Source organism: Enhydra lutris, unplaced genomic scaffold (assembly GCF_002288905.1).
Source record: "Enhydra lutris kenyoni isolate GAN:26980312 unplaced genomic scaffold, ASM228890v2 scaffoldscaffold24, whole genome shotgun sequence".
Classification (NCBI taxonomy): Eukaryota; Metazoa; Chordata; class Mammalia; order Carnivora; family Mustelidae; genus Enhydra; species Enhydra lutris.
In genome coordinates this window covers 14,595,365-14,608,506 of record NW_019154108.1, presented here as the reverse complement: position 1 = coordinate 14,608,506, position 13,142 = coordinate 14,595,365, and the positions used below count along the sequence as shown (strand labels likewise).

The window sequence follows — 13,142 nt, the reverse complement described above, 5'->3', positions numbered from 1 at the left end:
TTGATCTTAGACATAACTGGAAGCTCCTGCTGGGATTACACTTCTGGTAGGCTATTCAGGTAAGACCTGGACCAAGACTATTTCACCCAAGAATCATGGAGTTTTTGGAACCTCAGGACTCGGAGAGAGTCTGTGTTCTCCAAGACAGTGAAACAATCCCAAACCAGGGGTTGGCAAACTTTTTCTGTAAAGGGCTAGATAGTAAATACCTAGACCTCGTGGGCCACATTCTCTTTCTGTTGCATATTCTTCTTCTTGTTTACAACTTTTTTAAAAATATAAAAACCATTCTGAGCTCAGAGTCATAAAAAACAGGCTGAGGGCCGGATCTGGCCCATACATCATAGTTTGCCAATCTCTGCTCTTAGCTAAACTTGAGGGCTAACGATGGTCCCGAATGCAATTTCATTCTTCACTAATCCCATGTGCCTCACCGGGTCAGCACACTACTTGTTCCTGTAGGGTGGCTGGGACTGATTCACCCAAATTCAACCTACAATGTCACGCCATTCCTCAGATGCACGGAAGGCTGCCATGTCTATGGGAACAGAATGAAACCACACCCAGTGATCATCAAGGCCCAGGAAGACTTCAGTCCTTCTCTGCCGTGATGAGGAGCATTTTATTAGAAATGTTCCTGCCAGAAAACATTCAAATGTACGAGATGGAGGAATCCGGACCTCCTTCACAACACACCAAATGAATCAGCTCCATACTTAGATGGAAAAACAAGCAGCGTACCTTCATGCAGCAGTGTTAACTCCCTTCCCCTCAAGGTAGCCCCACGAATTATGTGCCATTGGTATCTGAGTTCAAGACAGGCTGATAGTGCTTAAAGTTTAACTTTTGCTACAATTACTGGGTGAGGTGGTAGAATAAATAGGGCCAAGCTTGGTGCCATTCTTGGACGGGAGATTATCCAAAAACAACAAGACATAAACTCTCCAATATTGCACGAAAGGAAGCTGGGGCACAGATAATCCACAGTTACTCCTGTTTCGTTCAAGAATGCATTACGTGATTGTTTTCTGCGGCGGGTTTATCTTCGTAATTGAGCTTTGCCTAGACTAACATGGAAGCTAGTCTGCATGTCCCGTATTCATGCTAACAGAGCTGAGGAGCCCAGGGAGAAACTGTTAGGAAGTGAGGTTCAGGCAGGACAATGAGAAGAGCATCACCCGTGGCAAGCACCAGAGAAGGCACCATGAGGTACGGATGATGATCAAAAGAGTGTTTCTGAGATCCCCAGATCCTAGGAAAGACCGCCACTCCGGTGACAACAGAGTATGCATCCCAAATAATATTGGGGCTGCTCTGAGAAAGGACTGGGATTAAAGGCCTCCATCAGATCTTTTGGTTTTGACTAAAGGATTTTTGTTCTCAGAGAAATTCTGTTTTGTGTTTCTAGAATATTCTATTGGTCTTTCCTCCACAATTACCCTTTGCAAAAGGAAGGATGAGCTGTATTTCAAAGCAACCTAAGAGCTTGGAATGGCACTGAAATTCCTTTTTCAAGAAAGGGAAATAGTTTGGGAAAGGGGAGGAACTGATTCTTGAACGGCTCCCAGCCTCTTTGGGAGCCTTCCAGACCCATGCCAACACCTAATGGGACTTGAGGTAATGTTTGTGATGGGGAGTCTTAGGACGCTGTCAGGGATTGGCTCTTGCATTGGTCGTACCGAAAGGCAATTACAGGAATTGATATACAGATTTTCTTGCATATCATCAGGCCACTGAAAATGAGAAACCTTTGAAAATTGTCTCTATATTAAAGGAAACACAGTGGCCTTGAAACCAGAGCCTTTCATCTTTCTCCACCGACTTCTGCTTCCGGTTGTTCTTCTGCCTTTGCACCACTCTAACCCCCACAATTGTTCTCAGCAACATACTACCTTTTACTAAAAGTCACGTTTAGAACCAGATTTTACTTTAAAATGCTATGGAGCCCCACCCCCCCAAAAAACCCAGAAATTGGGGACTAGGACCCTAAAAAGATGAAAAATACATATCCAAAAGACTTGTGTGAGGATTTGATACCTACTGACCACAAATGCATGAACACATACCAAATCCCACTGGGAAAGACTTTCACAATCAAGATTACCACCATATTGGGAGTTCTTAAAAGAAAAGGTGGTGTTGCTTTTACAAAAATTGCCAACCCAGCCCAGTAGTGAAGGTAGTTATCCGAAACAACCCTTTCTGTCCCGAACGAGGGCAGATGTTGTATCTTAGACAGAGGTTCACGCACAGCGCAAATTCTAGTGGTTGGGGGGAGGTGTGCCATAGTGCAATACGTGTGGGAACAGGTATACACGCCCTCTCTCAGTTCGTCCAGTTCTGCTCCATCTCCTAGAAAACCCACTTGCGTGAGGGCTTCGGCACAAATGTCCTCACTGTTCAGCTGCCCCAGCCAATACAACACGTAAAGTGAGCAGAGTATAACGATCATGCCAATTCAGTCAATAGATGTTTATGAATGTAAAAAATTAGTCTTTCTAATCCCAGCATGGGAGTTGCCACGTCTCCAAGGGCACTGTTGAGATTCAGATCTGCAAAGAGAGCCTTGGGAGAACACGAAAATGGGCACCCTAGAGACTTCACTGAGATAATTAAGCCACAGCAGAACCACAAGGGTCGAAGTGGCCCTACATGGACACCATCTGGATTCCTAGGTGCTCCACAGTCACTGCTGAAAGCTTTGCCTCATGCCCAGGATTTATTTCAAGAATGTGGAAGGTCTTCTAGAATCACCGAATTTCAGAGATAGAACAAAGCTCCGTGTTTCGTCTTATTACTTGACAGATGAGCAAAGTAGAGCTCAACGAGGCAGGTGTTGTCAGAGGCAAACACCTCCCCCCAATCCGGTGCTCCCTCTGCCAGACCCCATCCCCTCACTGCTACCCTTCTCATCTGGAACCCATGACTCCGGAATCCTGGACCCGTTCCAGCCTTGTGTCACCTTTACAGCCACACCTGGGGCAGGAGGACTCCCTTTCTCTTTTTAAAACCAGTTTTGCATTGACTCTTTGTCCCAATTCTGATGAGAACTCCCTGTTTGCTCATTTGTTTGTTTGCCAATTTGGGGTCAGCAGGAAATGGTGCAAGAGTTGAGCTACTGATAACAGCAACAAGGTAAGTTTTACTTGGCTGCATGAATTAATAAAAGCAGATGCTTATACAGCACCTACTTTGTGCTAAGGTCATCACGTCTAGTCATGTCATTCTCAAGACAACTCTGTGAGGTAGTTGCTATTATTTTCCTCATTTAATAGACAAGGAAACTGAGGTACAGGGAGGGTAACATACTTGTCAGGGTTTCAAGGGCTGGGATCTGACCCCAGGAGCCAGTTCCAGAATCCATGCTTCTAGGTTCTGCACTAATTAGTTCACGACCACTGACATTGCAAAGATTCCCCCAAAGGATTTCCTTCTTAAGATCTCAAGGTGATGCTTTCATATAAAATAACACTGACTTATAAGTAAACATTTTGTTTCCTGCCTGAGAATAGTTCAGAGGCCAGAGCTTTCTTGCCCTAGTTTTATCATTTTAAAGACTCAAGCCCAAGACGAAGGTCATGTCTTCATGATATCAAATACCCTGATACTTCATCTACAAGAACACTGAAAACATCCTGACAACATAGCATGGTGGATCTGCCCCTTGTTGGTTTTGTTTTTTTTTTAATTTTTTTTTAAATTTCTCTGGGTATGTCCTGGAGACACATTCAGATTTGCCAGAATAAGAATACTTGCCAAGTCTTATCAGTTGTTCTCATGGGACCATCTTAACCAAAAAGTGCTACTGAGATGTTACTCAAGAAATCCAACTTCTGAGGATAAACTTTTGGGACAAACAAAACAAATCACAGTGGGTGTGTGTGAGAGAGGTACAACCACCAAACCACAGTGTGGCCTGCCCATAGCTCAAATTAGGTCCCGTGGTCTGCTAAGTGTAACCGTCCCTCGAGAAGACACAGTCACACCAGAAACGCATTACAGAAGGGCAGCAAAAATGATCCAGGGCAGCCCACTTACTGTATGGGATTAGACTTTTAAAAAGGACTACAGCCCCTTAATCTGGAGAGATGAAGATTAAGAGGGAGGAATGATCAAAGTCTATAAAATCAGAAAGGAAATGGAGAATATGGCCATAGTCCTGTTCACAAATCCCAGGATATTTTAACAAGGGAGATCCCTTTGGAGTTCCAGGGAAATCACTTTAAGAGCCATAAAAAGAAGATGCAATTTTCACAGCAGGTAATAAATTTAGAGAATTATTATCTTGAGGAGTGGTATACTCTGAGAATGCAGTGAGGTTTGAAAAAAAAAAAAGGTTTAAATAAACCCATGGGTGATAAAACCATAATGAGCTAATAATGGAAGCTTGGGAATGTTCTAGGGACATCGTGAGTCTTTTGAAAATGATTCCAACAGTGACAGGTACCAGCCTCTCCTGACGGGCTTTCTGCCCAGGGGGCTGGGTAGCCAACAGACCTGACCACCTCTCCCTTCACTCTCCCAGTCAGATCATTCCTAATATTCGAAAAGGGGCTCTGACTGGAACATGTTCGGATCTGGTACGATACAACAACTCATTCCTCATAGGGAGTTTTCTTTATTCGTTGCTATTGTCTCTGTCCTAGGGTCTGACCGTGATATCCATAAAAATATGAACTTAATCCTTAAAACAAAAAAATCTCTGTCTTACTCAATGATAGAGACATTTCAAATATCTTATGTTGCGGTAGTTAGGAGATAAAAAAAAAAAAAACTGGTTAAACCCTCTACTGGGGAAGTTACTGATAGTATGGTAACACAGACCAATTACTTCAGATTTAAGGGGAAATTAAACATCCCAATTATGGAGCACCCATCACAGCCCAAGATATTAAACTCGGGAATGTACTGCAGTTAATGGAGAAACCAGCACACCTTCACAAAAGCTGTGGTTCTGTGAAATACACAGGATAAGACTTAAGGGAAATGTTTTAGCTCTTTTCCAGAAGATCCAAGTGCTAATCACTTTAAATATCTAATAATAGGTCACTGTTGGGGCTGGGGAGGTTAGGGCCACAGAAGGAGGCAGGGGACTTTGGTAGGGGGTAGAGTGGAGATGAAGATTCCATTCAGAGAAAAAGAACCTTCAGACGACCATAACATGCACAGCGGAGCATGAAGAATCTTTCCTGCACTCGCATTTGGGACTGCTCTCTGAAAATTGGTAAAATGTGGCAATGCGTAGAAAGCAAATAAAGGAACCAAGGAGAGGAAAGGAGTGGCGTGCAGGAGAAAGGCATCCGTCCAACAAGCGGTATCTAGTAACTCCCCATCCCAGCCCGATCTACCATCAGACCCCGGGAGCTGTCCCTTGGTATCTGGGCAAACTGTAAGTTTGAAAATGTCAGCCTTCGTGTTGGGGAGCTATGCAAAGTCACCATCCATCTGGGGAACGGAGAAGTAGGAGGTGGCAAGGGGGTGGGGCTGGGTCAAGGGGTAGAGTCACCCTGCTTCTCATTGTGGACCTCAGAGTGATTTGGGCAAGAAAACTGGGACATCTGGAGTTCAGAAGTCGAGGAAAATGGGGAAGAACCGGGAAGATGAATACATGATCATCAGCGACACAAAAGAACGGAGCAGAGAGAAGCCTGGGCTTGGGCACTCGCGTCTGGCAAGGAGGCCGGCAGCCGGGCTAATGAAGCATTTGTGGTGTGGGATGTTTGCCAGCGCAACAAAGAAGATGTGCTTGGGCTCTGCAGATGTGCCAGGGCCCCCAGAGCAAAATAATGACATAATCACCATCAGTGTCACAGACCAGACTGTACACAAGGTGACAGGGGAGGGGGGGGCCTGTAATACACACACAGGGAGGACTCGCCATGGCCCATGGTGGCGGCTGCCCCAAGGCCTGGGAGGCAGGCAGAGTCACCTAGCCTAGCTGCCTCTAGCTGGATCTTCAAACCCGAGGTAAGGCTTGTCCCCACCACCGGTGGGTGCTTCTCCTCCGAACCAAGCTGCTCCCAAGGAGGCAGCAGCAATCTGAAAAGCTTATGAGAGCTTCAGACTGGCAGGAAAAAAGGCAGAAGGAAGAGAAGCAAGAGGGAAGTGGAAGAAGAGAATTTTGAGACACCCTCTCTCGGTCTTCTCCCAAGTTCTGGGCTCAAACTTTTCTTGAACCTGGCCCCGGCCCTCCCACCTCAGATATCAATATGATCACGGACGTCCGTGTTTCAGGCCGTAAAGAGAAGGCAAGAAAACTCTGGGGGCACCTGGGTAGGGAGGACACGAAAGGGCCGCGCGTGGCCCCCCTGGGTGCGAGGGCCTGGGCGGGGGCGGGCGGGCGGGCGGGCAGAGGCGGCCCCCGCCCATCCGAAACCAGGTCCCGCAGAGGGCTCAGCACCTGCCCGCGGCTCCCGCTCGCTAAGGTGGGTGTGTTAGTACAGCTGTCTGGCTTTTAAGTGACTTTTGTCAGTTTGAAAGTGAAAGTCTGTTTGAGGAGCTGCGAGAACAATAGCCCAGAGCCCGGAAGAAGAGCTTGCAGCACAAAGGACCGAGACTACCCTCGTGTCCCTTTTCATTGCTTCTGATGAAAGATTTATAAGAATAACTTTAATTTTTTATGACCCCCTTTTTGGTATGACTATATTAGTTGTGTCAACTTCCATACACAGGTTCTCTTTAAATACCAAAAGGTCTGTGGGGAAAGTTGTTCAAGGAGGCTACGGGGACAGAATCACTTCTGGCCATCGTGATGGGTCCCTTCCTCCAGGAGGAGCTGCTCTGAGAGACCCAGAGATTTCCTTGAGAGATGGTTCCCTTCAGCCTCGACGTCCCTGTGCCCCCAACAGCGAACAGATCTTAAACCTTTCTAATGTGCCCGTTCAACCGCTCTTTGGAAGAACAATTATATTTGTTTTTCTTGGCTTCACCCTATTTAACAGGAACAGAAGTATAATAATCATTAATGGCCTTCCTCCTTTACTTCTCGAATAGCTGTCTCTACATTGAATCTTTCAGTTTGTGTCTCAGCCAAAAAAGCAGGGGTGGCGGGGGGTGGCGGGGGGGGGGCACACAGATTGCATTGTTTTGTGTCATGTTACCAAATAGCACTGACGATTGGCTTAAGGCAATCACTGAAGGTGACACAATATTTTCAAACGAGAATGATCTACTTTCCAGAACCAAAGTCCTAGGCCTCACCAAAAAGACCGGTTGCAGAAACACTCACTCTTGGAAATTTATACCGAGACACTTAAGAGAAATGAGGGAACGAGCTCTACATTTTCTGCCCTGCGGCTGAAAAAGAACCAAACGGGTTCCAGTGAAATCAAATCCGGGGGTGGGAGGAGGCTGAGGAAATTTGATTTAAAATATTATCGTCCACGTGAAAAGGGATCGCCAACTTCTGAACAAGCTTTAGGTGGCTAAATGAGTTTGTTTCATCCAGACGAAATAAACAGGCTGGGTTTCAAAAGGCTGTCAGAACTCCTCCAGACACTGAAGCCAGGATGGGCCGAACACAATGCTAACATCCCACCGAAAGCTCCAACCACCACCGGCGGCGGCTCTCCGCAGAGAACTTGCTCCCTTTCTCCTATTGATAACCCTTTGTGGGACGAAAAAAAAGAGCAGAGGCAAGGAGAAGTGAATGTCAGACAATAGACATCACTCCCCACACTGTCTCTGAACTTCCCTCATCTCTGAAGGACAATTAATTATGAAGGCCTTAGGGGTAGGTCGAAGCAAGGGAAAGCCCACTGCCTTCCCAGCACTACGCTGCCACCTCTGTGCTTGCTAAATGCCTTCTCCTGTTGGGGCAGAGCCACCAAGAGAGCCAATAGATCATTGCGGGGGGGGGGGGGGGGGGGGGGGGGGGGAAGAAAAAGATTTTTTTTGTGTGGGCGTCTGCCCTTGTATAATTCTATTCTCACTGTGAACTCATCCATACACAAAACACAAGGACAATTTTTTTTTTTTTTAAAGAGAGAAAAGCCACAGGGTAGGTTGCAGCAGAAACGGCCTCTCAGTGGTGTGTTAAAAAGGATGGTCTTTTCACCAAATCATTTCACAGAGGCAAAACAGACAAACACAAAGAGTTGAGACTTTTTCTCCGACATTAAATGGAGTAACTGATAAGGTCAGACACATGATACCTAAAGACATGAATCTGTGCACTCTTGAAGTCAAAGGGCCTCTCTGTGCTGAGGAACAATCTTTCAAAGGAAATAGATCATAGAACTCCACTGAATCCGCTTTAAACTTTATGAAGCAGGAGGAGAAAAAGCTCTAAGTAGGGAAGCTTGACAGAAGAGCCTTGAACTATTTTCTGAAGGAAAGATGAGACCCTCCCTAGGCTGCCACAAAACATTTTTTTTTTCTAAAGGCTTCTCTGAACTTTGATATGTGCCAAGACACTGCCATTGAAAGTTGTATAATTATGTGCTATAGCCACTGTGGAAAATGCTTTGTTCACCCCAACAAAGGACAATAAGCAAAGTGAAGCGACGTTACACTGTATCTTTTTCTTTAAGAATGTTGAGAAAGGTCATGGAATGCTATAACTAATAAAGCTGTTGAGTAAGGAGGTTTTAAAGCTGATCTTACTGTGCTTGAATGTAACCCAATGACAAAAAAGACACAGGGAGCTAAAAATGCAACGACATTACCAAACAGATGATAAATCAATGGTCCCGCTTCATTATACTGATCAACACCTTGAATCCCAAAAGGACAGTGGTGCAAAAACGAAGCTCCGAGCGCGCACAATCCTGCCCCTGCCCCCGCACACCCCCCCACCCCCCCCCACCCCTTCCAGCCCACCTCGGAGCCGGCGTCTTTTACCGTCCTCTCCCTCACTCTTCAGGCCATCATTCTGTACAGGAATGTGTTCCCAGACAGCCATGTGTCTACTTATATTTAGAGAACATTCATTTAGTCTCTTAAAAGATCAATTTGGCTTGTCAGTGGCGGGACTGGCAGGGGAAGAAATGCGAAGAGCGTCTTTTCCTCCTCGCCGCCCACCAAGGTTGCGGGTCACGTGATCACTCAACGGCTCAGTGGCTCCGAGGCCAAAAAGACCGCAGCGGCGGTAAGAGGGTTTCACCCGTGTGCCAGTTTCCCCAATGATCACTCATATTTAAGTATCTCTTTGGAGCGGAGGGAAACGCTTCCTAAATCCACCTGTCCTCATTTTTCTTTAAAGAGATGACAATGTGGATGAAAGACTTCCAAATACATTAAATCTTCTTCAACGCGGGATGTGTGGGAAGCGGGAGGGCTGGGCACGGTGGTGGGGGGGTGGGCAGGCGGGGTGGAGAGGATGTGTTCAGCACGTGTTGTTCAGTGTCTGGTGTAGGGGTGCGATAGGAGGGGTGCTGGGGGGTTATTTTCGCTTTCTAAGGGCGAAGCAAGGCAAGGCAGAAGTGGGTCCACGGAACCACCCTTCTTGCCGGTCACGGGACGCCTGGAAAAGAGTTGAACCACAGGCTCTGGGACGGAGCATCTGCTGGGGGGGGTGTCAGTGTCTTAGGAGACGGCCTGTACGAGCCCATGAATCAATGAGTCAAGTTCGCCCCATTCTGTTTCTTTCTCAGCCTCCCATCACCACACTTGGGTCTTGGGGAGGGGCGGAGCTAGGGACACTCATAGGGCACTTGGACCCTGCCTGCAGGTCAATGCCTGGTACTGGCAGACCTGGGAGGGACGGCGGCCGGGCACGGAGGGGCGAGAGCTACCTCCTCCCAGTACCGGAGAGTGACAGGGAGCGTGGGGGCAGCCTTGGAAAGTGACAGCCATCATTACCTTCCTTCCTGCCACAGTTGTGAGGGAAACAAAAAAGTAATAAAATCCAACTCATCTGCCCCTAAAGTCAGAAGTATCAGTATGATTTAAAAACTGGGAAGGGATCCCAACCCTCCTCTCCCTCCCTATAAAAAGATGTTGGAACTTCTTCAAAGGGAAGTGAGAATGAAGCATGGAAATCTATACCATAACACCTGGAAAGACAAATTTATTGTTGCCAATCTCATTAAACGTGAGAAGTAGGAGCGAAAGATGCAGCCTGTAATTAAACACCCCTTTCCTGCACACCTTCACACACTCACCTTCAGAAGCGAGATGCCCCACCCCGTGCGAGGTGGCCAACTTTCCTTCCTCCAGCACAGACTGAGGGCGGCGGCGCGTGGTGCGTGCCCCTCCCCCTCCGGGTCTTCTCCCACTTCCCCTGGGTCCTCTCAAGCTCTCACCACACTAAGTGCTGTGCCAAGAATCTTGGCCATTGTGTAAACTGATACAAAAGGCAGAACAAGCCCTCCTGTCACTTAGAAGGTCCTGACTCATAAAGGCCAGGAAACGCAGGGTCTAGAGGAGGAGAGAGATTGAAGCCACTCCCTCCTCGCTAGTGATAACCTTCCCCATCTGCTTTATTTTCCTGCAGGCCAGGGGTCAGCAACCACTCTGGCCTTGAGAGCCAGGAGCAGCAGGGGCTGGAGGGGGATGGTGCTAGGCGGGGACAGAGGTGCCGCCAGCCAGCTTATGACAGAGGCAGAGACAGACGGAGCACAAAGCTGAAAAAAGACAAGTAGCAGAAGAGAAAGAAAGAAGAAAGTCATGGTGAAGGAGGGAAAGCGTTAGCCTCTTTCTCTCTTTCCCTGGCTCTCCCTGTTCCCACCAGTTTAGAATCACTTAAAAAACAGGCTAAGGCTTCAGGAAAACTAAACGTTTTCTTCTATTAACATCCACAGCGTTATTATTGCTCACGTTAAATCAGTTAATACTGGTAAAACACTGAGAAGAGTGCCCAGGACATAGTACAGCCAATAAACGTTAGCTATCTTGTTGGTGTCACAAACAACGGATAGAGAAACTTAAAAATGACACCAATAAGCTGTTTTATTATTTGACCAACTAATATTTCATTGGGTGAATAGATAGTCCTCGGAACGGACTGGATCTTTGGGCAACATGTAGCCATAACTTCAAAGTCTCTCTACCATGCTCCATCCCTGTCTAAAAATTAGGGAAAAAAAAAAAAGAAAGAAAGAAAAAACCCCACAAGATGTACCGTTCTCTACTTGGCCATCCTCTTCACTTGCTCCAAAATTAGGGGAAAAAAAAAGAAAGAAAGAAAGAAAAAATCCCACAAGATGTACCATTCTCTACTTGGCCATCCTCTTCGCTTGCTCCTATAAGACCACAGATTCACTTTACTTGATCTTAAAAGAAAGTTAAATACAAAAGTCAAGGAGTGCACAAAGCACCAGCTGAGATATTCTACTCAAGGTACTGGGTCTGCTGCGGCTCGTGGCCGCCGCCAGCAGTGGTAAAACCACACTGATAAGACCAGTGACTTTTTGAGCATCTCACTTAAGCACTGACTTCCATGCACCAAGGCATAGAAGGGAAGGGACCATCTCATCCGAAGCTTCTGTTAGTAAACGAGCCCAACTGGGAGGCGAAATGAAAATCTATTTAGCGACCGTCTGTGGCGGCGGGCGTGCTTGTACACGTCTGTGCCTATGGGCGAGTGGAGGGGACAGCGCGGAACCCATGTTCCTGCTCTGCGTCTTACCTCATTTCTGGAAAGATCCCAGTGTTTTACTGAAGAAGGAAAAGACCCAGAATAAACCAATAACTTGTCTGAAGTCACATGAGAAGTGACAAAACTGCTCCCCGGGCCCCATACTCCTTGCACTGAAGCAGTCTTAAAATAGACACTGCAGATAAAGGAGAGGTGTCCTGGCTGGAAGTGGGTATGATTCACAAAGAGAGAAATATCAGATGTTAATCACATTAAGGGAGGATTTAGATGCTGCTAAATGGAACAGCTTGTTGGGTACTTCTCGATGCCAGCCGCCCCTGCTTGTGTCATTTTGGCCCTTATGCTGTGAGCAGGGGGTTAAGTTCCAACCAGGTAAGGTTTAAGAATCTTAAAAATCTGAACGTGCACCATAAGGATTTGTCATCTCAGAGTGTATTACACAGCAAAAATGCAGAACTCATGGCGTGAATCTTGGGCAATTCTTTTAGAAAGCTTGACACACGTTGCCGAACAAATATTTGCCATTATCAGCTGTAAAGAGTTCACTAGCATACGGTTGAGTTCTCTTTGGGTAAAGTTTAGAGCAACAGACTCAACAGAAAGGGGGGAAAAAGAAATGAAAGTCTTCATAGGATTTCTTTAAAATGGCTAGCCCTAGTCCTATTCGTCAGCTCTAGAAGAAATCCTCAGAGAGTTCTGTCAAAACTCTCAGAGTGTAAACCTGCGCTCTCTAACAGACTTTAAACACGGACCCTTTACAATGGAGAAGCAATGCAAGAAGGATCCCCACTTGTAATGTGTTCAGCCAAAGAGAAACGTTGCTCGTAACACCTTTGGCAAGAAACACATATTTCACCGTGGATACCAAAGATACGTTGGCTTACAGTAGAAGCGTTCAAACTTTCAAGGGAAAACCATGACTTCCCCATGGCTAAGTTTCCACCGCTAAGTTTCCACCATCGCTGCCTGGTCAGCCACCATCAATGATGTGCACTGCCAAAACCAGTGTGAGAAGATCCCCAAGAGGAAAGGGCAGGTCCCTTTCATTGACCAGTCTAGACCAAGATGCCCTTCTCTTCCTTTGAAGTAGCCAACTTCCTGCTCTGGGTACCTATCTATGTGAGGAAAGCATGAATATTAACATAAGGTCCCCTGTAGGAGCGGATGGCAGAGAAGAACATTCCTATCCTGAAGATAACACAAGAAAAGGACCAACATGGCAAGCCACCCACAGTCTGTCTACACTCACCACCGGGGGTTCAGGCTGCAGAACTCTGCCACATTCCCACCTCTTGTTATTGTTGCCTCAGCCAGCAGGGCTCAGCAAAATGCTTTTGTGAGGGCTGGGAGATTCGCTAGTGTTGTCGCATAGAGTCATCACGTTGCAATGAAAACGGTTTGCTGAGGCACAGCATTAGCCGGTAAAGAAACACCTTACTCATAGCCATGCATCTTTCATTGTCGTGTAGCCATTGCTTTCTGGGAATCGTCTACACTGCTTTGTGTGTATCTAGAATATGCATGTTGTAGATATGTGTGTGTGTGTGTGTGTGTGTGTGTGTGTATGAACAAAGAGTGGCATGCTCGTGAAGCTACACATAGG

At 46.6% G+C, this 13,142-nt stretch overlaps 1 protein-coding gene across 3 annotated transcripts in view; it reads right to left on the bottom strand.

Moving 5' to 3' along the window:
• Nucleotides 1–13,142, bottom strand: part of LOC111150797 (prospero homeobox 1) — a 52,458-nt gene that overhangs the window by 14,556 nt on the left and 24,760 nt on the right. The window lies entirely within an intron of this gene.